General features: G+C 37.5%; 2 pseudogenes; both read left to right on the top strand.

The window, feature by feature from the left end:
• On the top strand, window positions 1–1,179 carry LOC119509784 (annotated as a pseudogene).
• A 2,880-nt stretch (window positions 1,180–4,059) lies between these two features.
• On the top strand, window positions 4,060–8,323 carry LOC119509980 (annotated as a pseudogene).
• The last annotated feature ends 394 nt before the right edge of the window (window positions 8,324–8,717 follow it).

Raw genomic sequence — 8,717 nt, 5'->3', positions numbered from 1 at the left:
GGGCGCCGCCGCCACCGCCCTCTGCGCCCTCCGCCCTCCCTGCCTGTAGGCCCATTCCCTAAAATGGTCGAAGTCACTGCGAGCCTGTTAGATACCGAAAGTACCACAACCCCGATTGCTTTCGCGGACATTTTATTTCCCTACATCGAAGAAAACGTTAAAGGCACATTGGGAAGGAGAGCAGTGCCAGCAGAACGTCAATCTTTTGAGGAAACAGGCTGAAGAGGATTCCCACCTGGAAGGGGCTGTTCGGATCCCTGCAGCGCCTGGAAAGGGTGGCTGCCCTGCAACAGATGATCCCAGCTGTGGTGGATCGCGTGTGCCGGCAGCTGCACGTGGAGGGCGCACGAGCTGGGCGCACGAAAGCTGGGCGCACGAGTCGGGCGCACGAGCTGGGCGCACGAAAGCCGAGTTCTCTGAGGGTGTAGTTCCAGCCGTCAAGAAATGGAGAGAGGCTGGGATGAAGGAGGGTATCTATTCTTCAGGGAGTGTAGAGGCACAGAAACTATTATTTGGGCATTCTACAGAGGGAGATGTTCTTGAGCTTGTGGATGGTCACTTTGATACCAAGATCAGACACAGAGTGGACAGTGAGAGTTAAGGAGGTCTCAGTCAGCACTAGGTGCTCAATGAACAGCATCCTGTTCCTCACAGACGTTGCTTCCGAGGCCAGTGCTGCCGAGGATCGAACTAGCATGTAGCTGTAGTGACCAGACCTGGCAAGGCAGGATTAACAGAAGATGAGAAGTCTCACTACAGCCCCATCACATCCTTGACTTAGACAAGGATTTCTCACTGTTCATAGGAGTTGTCTCTATAGTCTAGTTTTATTCTAATGGTAAAAGAAACTTAAACACTAAAAAAATACATATATATATACACACACACTCTCACACACACACACACACACATGGAAGTGTATGCATGTGTATGCTCAAATTATTTTCCACAGGCACATAAGTGGAAAAAAACACACAAAAACCTTAGTTCAGTGAAATGGAAGCTTATTTAAGAATGTATTATACGTAGAAATTGTCTGGAACCACAACTCTAATCTTTATTAAGGGCAAAGTGTAGTAGATAGAAGATGTCACTAAACTACAGATCAAAATACAGATCAAGTGTGTTAGGTCTATTGGGTCGTGTACCAAAACGGAAAGCTAATTTTGAGAAGTTATCCAGAAGCCTTATTACTTTAAAAATTCAAAGACTTATTCCTAAAAATAGTCCATTGCCCCATTTAATTGTTAGTTTAGTTGTCAGTTAGAAGATTTTAATATTGGCTTTATTTCACAATATTTGCCTCTGTGTTCACAAGTCAAAGTTATTTGCTTCTTCTTCAAAGACAACAAAATTGGCAAAGAAAACTCACTTCCATCTTGATCAATCATCTGTTACTTAAGAAGAGACTTGTTAATCATCGTGACACCCACAGCATGATGCCTTGTGCCTTGTCTAAAATATCTTTGCCTATTACAAATGTCATGAACCTATTCTTCCATTTTCTTCTTCATGTAAGCAATTGTCTTACATCAAGCAATTGGTGTAACAGCTTAAGAGAGATTAACATTTGTTAATATTTAACAAAATAGTCCTAGTCTTGCCAGTTGTTATCATTAGAGATTTTATAGTTGCCTTTCTAACTACTTAGTGCAGTTTGAAGAGGTATGTTAATTGCCATTTACTTTTTAAAAAAACCAAAACAGTTTTACTGAAATCAGTCCTTGGGGTCAATAAGAGCTGTAACATGTAATATTTTCCTCTGAAAAGAACAGGAGAAATGTAAATTTTTTTAACAGCTGTATTTATCCTTGTTGAATTCTGATAGGCTGTCATGTCAGTTTCATGATGTAATTAATAAAAACATTTTCTTCAAAAGAAAAAAAAAACACAAGGTAACCATGATACCAATCAAGAAATGGACTATTACGATTACACCCAGAAAATTCACTGTGTCCATTTCCAGACAATCCTCTCTGTAGAAACAACCACTCTTCCGAATTCTATCACCATAACTTACGTTTTGCCTGTTCTAAATTTTATGTAAATGAAATAATACATTATGTATTCTTTTGAGCCTGGCTTCTTTTGCTCAGTGGGATGTTTTCAAGATTCATCCAGTTGTTGCATGTGTCAGTATATTTTCTTTATGTTGCTTTATAGTATTGCATTGCATTACTATACTACAAATTGACTATTCTCCTGTTGATGGACATTTGGGTTGTTTCCAAATTTGGAATAAATCTGCTATAAAAATCTTGTGAAAGCCTTTTTGTATTGTATGCATTCATTTGCTCTTATCTAGGAGTGGAATTGCTGTATACATTTAACTACATTAGAAATTTCAAATAGTTTTCCAAAGTTGTTGTAGCATGATACACTCCAACAAGTAATGTTCCAGCTTCTCCATAACCTCAATACTTGGTATTGTCAGTCTTTTTATTTTATCCATTCTGGTGGGTTTGTAGTGGTATCTTATTGTTTTTAATTTCATTTGCTTGATGAATAATGAGGTTGAGCACTTTTTAATGTGCATATTGGCCATTTGTGAAGTAAGTGTTAAAAATTTGGACCATTTTTATTGAGTTTTTGTCTTTTTAACGCTGATTTGTAGGAATTCTCTATGTTTTCTAGATACTAGTTCTTTGTAATATATGTGTTTTGCTAATATTTTCTGCTAGACTATTTCTTTTGACATGATTTTTAATTTTATTGGAATTTAATTAATCTTTTTTCTTTTATGGTCAGTTCCTTTTGCACCTTGTCTAAAATATCTTTGCCTATTACAAATGTCCTGAACCTATTCTTCCATTTTATTTTCGTAGAAGTTTTATAGATTTAACTTTCATGTTTAGGTCTTATAATTCATCTTGAATTATGGTGTGAGGTTGGGGTAAAAGTTGTTTTTGTTTTGTTTTGTTATGTTTCTTTACAAATGGATAACCAGTTTTTCCAGTACCAACTGTCTCAAGGATTTTTCTTTGTCCATTGAATTGTACTGATATCATGAGAAAATCAATTTATGTGTGTGTGTTTTATATTGATCTATTTTGTTATATTGATATATTAGTCTATATTTATTTCAATGCCAATTGCATTATGGTCAGAGAACATACTATGTATAATTTCAATTATTTAAAATTTAATGAGGCTTACTTATGGCCCAATATATGGTCTATTTTGGTAAATGTTCCATTAGCACTTATAAAATACGTATTCTGTTGTTTTAGTATTAAATGTTCTACACATGTCAATTGGATCCTATTGGCTTATTCTTTTGTTCACTTCCTTTTGTATCATTTCTGAATTACTATTTAGTAGTTCTATCAATTGCTAAGAGTAGAGTGTTGAAGTCCACAACTATAATTGTTGATTTGTCTATTTTTCCTTTTATTGTCCATAAGTTTTTCTTCACATGTTTTGAGATTCTGCTGTTTTATATGTACATGTTTAGGTTTGTTATGTCTTCCCGAGGAATAAGCCTTTTATCATCATGTAATAAATTAACTTCTTTACTGTTAGTAATTTTCTTTGCTCTGAAGTCTATTTTTATAGTATTAACATAGCAACTCCTTCTTTTTTTAAAAAAATTAATGTTTGCATGGTGTGTATTTTTCCATCCCTTTACTTTCAATCTACTATATTGTTGATTTGTAATGTTTCTTGTAGACAGCATCCAGTTGGATCATTTTTTAATCTACTCTGTCAATCTATGTCTTTTAATAAACATGTTTAAAACATTTACGTTTAAGATATTATTGACACTTTAGGGTTTAAGTCTGCCATTTTTATAATTTTTGTTTCAGCCATCGAATATGACTTAAGAAACTCAGGAATGGAAGTATAGTTGATTACATTTACTCCTCTTTTTACTATTCTGATGTCCTTCAGTCCTTTCTGAAGTCAAAGACGTCTTCTGTTATCATTTCTTTCTATTTAGATACATTCCTTCTCTCACTGTAGCCTTGCTAGTGACAAAGTTTATTAGTTAGCCTTAATCTGACAATACCTTGATTTCTCCTTAGCTTATGCAATGTTACACACTTCCTTCTGGCCTCCATGGTTTTAGATGAGAAAGTCACTGTCATCCAAATTGATATTCCCCTCTAGTAGTGTGTACCTTTTCTGTCTGCCTTCAAGATTATTTCTTTGTTTTGATTTTAGGTTTTAGAAGTTAAGTTATAATTTGTCTTGGCATGGATTACTTTAGATTTATTTTATTTGGGGTTCACTCATATTCTTGAATCTGTATGTTTATGGTTTTTTTGTTTGTTTGTTTTTGCCAAAATAGAGTCATTTTCAGCCATTATTTCTGCAAATATTTTTTTCAGTTTGACTCTCTCTCTTCTCTCTTTCAGGGACTCCAGTGTTAGCTCTTTTGCTATGAACCCACAGGTCCCTGAGACTCTGCTCTTCTTATTTTCTGTAATCATTTTTCTCACTGTTTTTTTTTTTTTTTTTAATTCAGTTTTATTGAAATATATTCACAAACCATACAGTCATCCATGGTATACAATCAACTGTTCACAGTATGATCATATAGTTATGCGTTCATCACCACAATCTATTTCTGAACATTTTCCTTACATCAGAAAGAATCAGAATAAGAATAAAAAATAAAAGTGAAAAGAGAATACCCAAACCATCCCCCCATCCCACCCTATTTGTCATTTAGTTTTTACTCCCATTTTTTTCAATTTTTTAACTTTGTTTATCAAAAAATTAAAAACAAACAGGCAAACAACCACCAAAAAAACCCCACAACATTTCAAACAAAGCAATGGATTAAGGAAAACAAATAACCTAAAATAACTACTTTGCTTCCAATATGTTCCTACCATACCCCAAGAAAATTAATAAACCATGTCCAAACAAAGGAGTAAGAAAAACAAATAATCTAAAATAACTACATTGCTTCCAACATGTTCCTACCATACCCCAAGAAAATTAACAACCCCTAAGAAAACAAAGGAATAAGAGAAAAAAAAAACCTAAAATAACTCTATTGCTTCCAACATGATCTTACTATATCCAAGAAAGTTTACAAACCATAATCATTCCTGAGCATTCCCATAACATTGAGATTACCCTCCATAGTTTATCTGTTCTTGTTAGATTATCATTCCCCCTCCACTAATTGGTATCTCTAGGTCCCCTACATTCTACAGTATAAAACATTGTACATTTTTCACAGAATTCACATTAGTTGGTAACATACAATATCTCTCTTTTTGTGCCTGGCTTATTTTGCTCAGCATTATGTCTTTTATTTTTTTTTTAATCTTCATTTTATTGAGATATATTCATATACCACGCAGTCATACAAAACAAATCGTACTTACGATTGTTCACAGTACCATTACATAGTTGTACATTCATCACCCAAATCAATCCCTGACACCTTCATTAGCACACACACAAGAATAACAAGAATAATAATTAGAGTGAAAAAGAGCAATTGAAGTAAAAAAGAACACTGGGTACCTTTGTCTGTTTGTTTCCTTCCCCTATTTTTCTACTCATCCATCCATAACCTAGACGAAGTGGAGTGTGGTCCTTATGGCTTTCCCAATCCCCTTGTCACCCCTCATAAGCTACATTTTTATACAACTGTCTTCGAGATTCATGGGTTCTGGGTTGTAGTTTGACAGTTCCAGGTATCCACCACCAGCCACCCCAATTCTTTAGAACCTAAAAAGGGTTGTCTAAGGTGTGCGTAAGAGTGCCCACCAGAGTGACCTCTCGGCTCCTTTTGGATTCTCTCTGCCACTGAAGCTTATTTCATTTCCTTTCACATCCCCCTTTTGGTCAAGAAGATGTTCTCCGTCCCACGATGCCCGGTCTACATTCCTCCCCGGGAGTCATATTCCACGTTGCCAGGGAGATTCACTCCCCTGGGTGTCTGATCCCACGTAGGGGGGAGGGCAGTGATTTCACCTTTCAAGTTGGCTTAGCTAGAGAGAGAGGGCCACATCTGAGCAACAAAGAGGCATTCGGGAGGAGGCTCTTAGGCACAACCATAGGGAGGCCTAGCTTCTCCTTTGCAGCAACCGTCTTCCCAAGGGTAAAACCTGTGGTAGAGGGCTCAACCCATCAAACCACCAGTCCCCTATGTCTGTGGTCATGTCAGCAACCATGGAGGTGGGGTAGGCGAATACCCCTGCACTCTCCACAGGCTCCTCAAGGGGGCACCTCACTGTTTTTTATATTGGGTAAATTCCATTGATGTGTCCTTAAATTCACTGATTATTTCCTCTGCCATTTTCACTCTGCTATTGATCCCATCCTGCCAGTATTTTTATTCCTGTTGCTTTTCTCAGGTCTATAATTATCATATTTTTCTGTTTTTATAACTTCTGTTTCTTTGCTGAGGTTTTATATTTTTTCATTTGCTTGTTGAAGCATTTTAATGATGGCTGCTTTAAAATCCTCAACAGATAATTGAAACATCCAATTCACTTCAGTGTTGGTGTCTGCTCATCTTATTTTTTTCATTCAAAGTGTAATGTTCCTAGTTCTTGGTATGGGGAGTGATTCTCAAGTGTATCCTGAAAATTTTAGATATTATATTATGAGACTCTGAAACCTACTTAATCTTCTCTCTGTCTCTGACTCGCTCTCCGCCCCCCCCTTTCAGTGAAGCTACACAACCACAAATCATCAGGAAAACTTTCCATTTGGTATCTAAAAGAAATTAAAATGTCTGTGATTTCCTAGAAAGAGATTAATAGGAGAATCTGACAACAAACCGATTTATAGATATTATTCTGCGTTATATTGTCTTCTGCATAGATTCTTCAGAAAGTGAACAAGGCATTTTCAATCTAATTGAAGTATTTGTGGAATCATTAGACAAGTATTTTGAAAATGTCTGTAAACTGGATTTATATTCCAGGCAGACAGGTTCACAATATTCTTGCAGAAAAACTGATGGGAGAATGGTATTAGAGACTGTGCTGGTTTGAATCTATTATGCACCCCACAAAAGTCATGTTCTTTAATGCAATCTTGTGGGGGCAGACTTATTAGTCTTTAGATTAGGGTGGGACTTTTGGAGTAGATTGTTTCCATGGAGATGTGACCCACCCAGCTGTAGGTGAAACCTTTGGATCAGATCATTCCCATGGAGATGTGACCCCACCCATCCAGTGATTGGTTTGCTGGAGTCCTTTAAGAGAGCTCATGGAGAGAAGGAGCTCAGAGGAGCTGAAAGAGACATTTTGGAGAGAAGCTAAGATATGTAATCCAGAGTTTGAGCCTGGGAGAAGCAATGAGCCAACACAGACCCAGAGGCTTGGAGATGGAGAGAGAAAGACATTTGGAGATGCTAAGCTAAGAGATGAAGCCTAGAGTTTGCCCCAGAGAAGCTAATAGAGGACTCCCAGATGCTTGGAGAGAAACACCCCAGAAGAGCCAAGCAGAGAGCTGAGAGAAGCTAAGAAAGACAACCCGGAGACATTTTGGAGAAAGCAATTTTGAAACCAGAACCCAGGAGCAAAGGACCAGCAGATGACAGCCACATGCCTTCCCAACTGACAGGGGTGTTCTGGACACTATCGGCCTTCCTTCAGTGAAGGTATCTGTACCAGTTTGTATATATTATGTCCCCCAGAAAAAAGCCATAGTCTTAAATGCAATCTTGCAGGGGCAGACGTGTTAGTGCTGATTAAGTTGGAAACTTTGGATTAGGTTGTTTCCATTGAGCATGGAGATGTGACCTGCCCAACTGTAGGTGATAGCTCTGATTAGATAATTTCTATGGAGGTGTGGCCCCGCCCATTCAGCATGGGTCTTGATTATTTCACTGGAGCCCTATAAAAGCTCAGACAGAAGGAGCTCACGGCTAGCTGCAGCTGAGAGATACATTTTGAGGATGGCCATTGGAAGCTGACACTGACATTTTGGAGAATGCCATTTTGAAACCCAACCTGGGAGCAAGCGGACGCCAGCCATGTGCCTTCCCAGCTGAAGGAGGTTTTCCAGATGCCAATGGCCCTTCTCCAGTGAAGGTACCCGATTGTTGATGTCTTACCTTGGACACTTTATGGCCTTCAGACTGTAACTTTGCAACCAAATAAACCCCCTTTATAAAAGCCAATCCAGTTTCTGGTATTTTGCATAACGGCAGCTCTAGAGACCAACATGAGTGAGACTGTTACACAAATTGGTGCACAAAATAAGCTGGAGAAATCTGAGGCTGGCTTAGCAGGAGCTCTAGCCCATGTTGCATCAGCTTGAAGAATCTGAATCTTCCTCAGATCCCTATAAAATATTAATAAATGACATCAGTATTAAAGTACCAAATCTGCCCTCTTTTTTTTAAATTCGTTTTTTAAGATATATTCAGATACCATGTAGTCATACAAAGCATACATTCAGTTGTTCACAGTACCATTATACAGTTGTGCATTCATCACCAAAACTAATTTTTGAACATTTTCATTACCACACACACAAAAATAGTAAGAATAAAAATTAATGTGACAAAGAACAATTAAGGTAAAAAAGAACACTGGGTGCCTTTTTTTTTTTTTTTTTTGCCCCCATTTTTCTACTCATCCATCCATACACTGACCAAAGGGGAGTGTGGTCCATGTGGCTTTCCCAATCACATTGTCACCCCTTATTAGCTACAGTTTTATAAAATCATCTTCAAGATTCAAGGGTTCTAGGTTGTAGTTTGATAGTTTCAGGTATTTACTGCTAGCTATTCCAGG

This window comes from Choloepus didactylus, chromosome 15 (assembly GCF_015220235.1).
Source record: "Choloepus didactylus isolate mChoDid1 chromosome 15, mChoDid1.pri, whole genome shotgun sequence".
NCBI lineage: Eukaryota > Metazoa > Chordata > Mammalia > Pilosa > Megalonychidae > Choloepus > Choloepus didactylus.
This window is presented reverse-complemented; position numbering and strand designations above follow the sequence as displayed.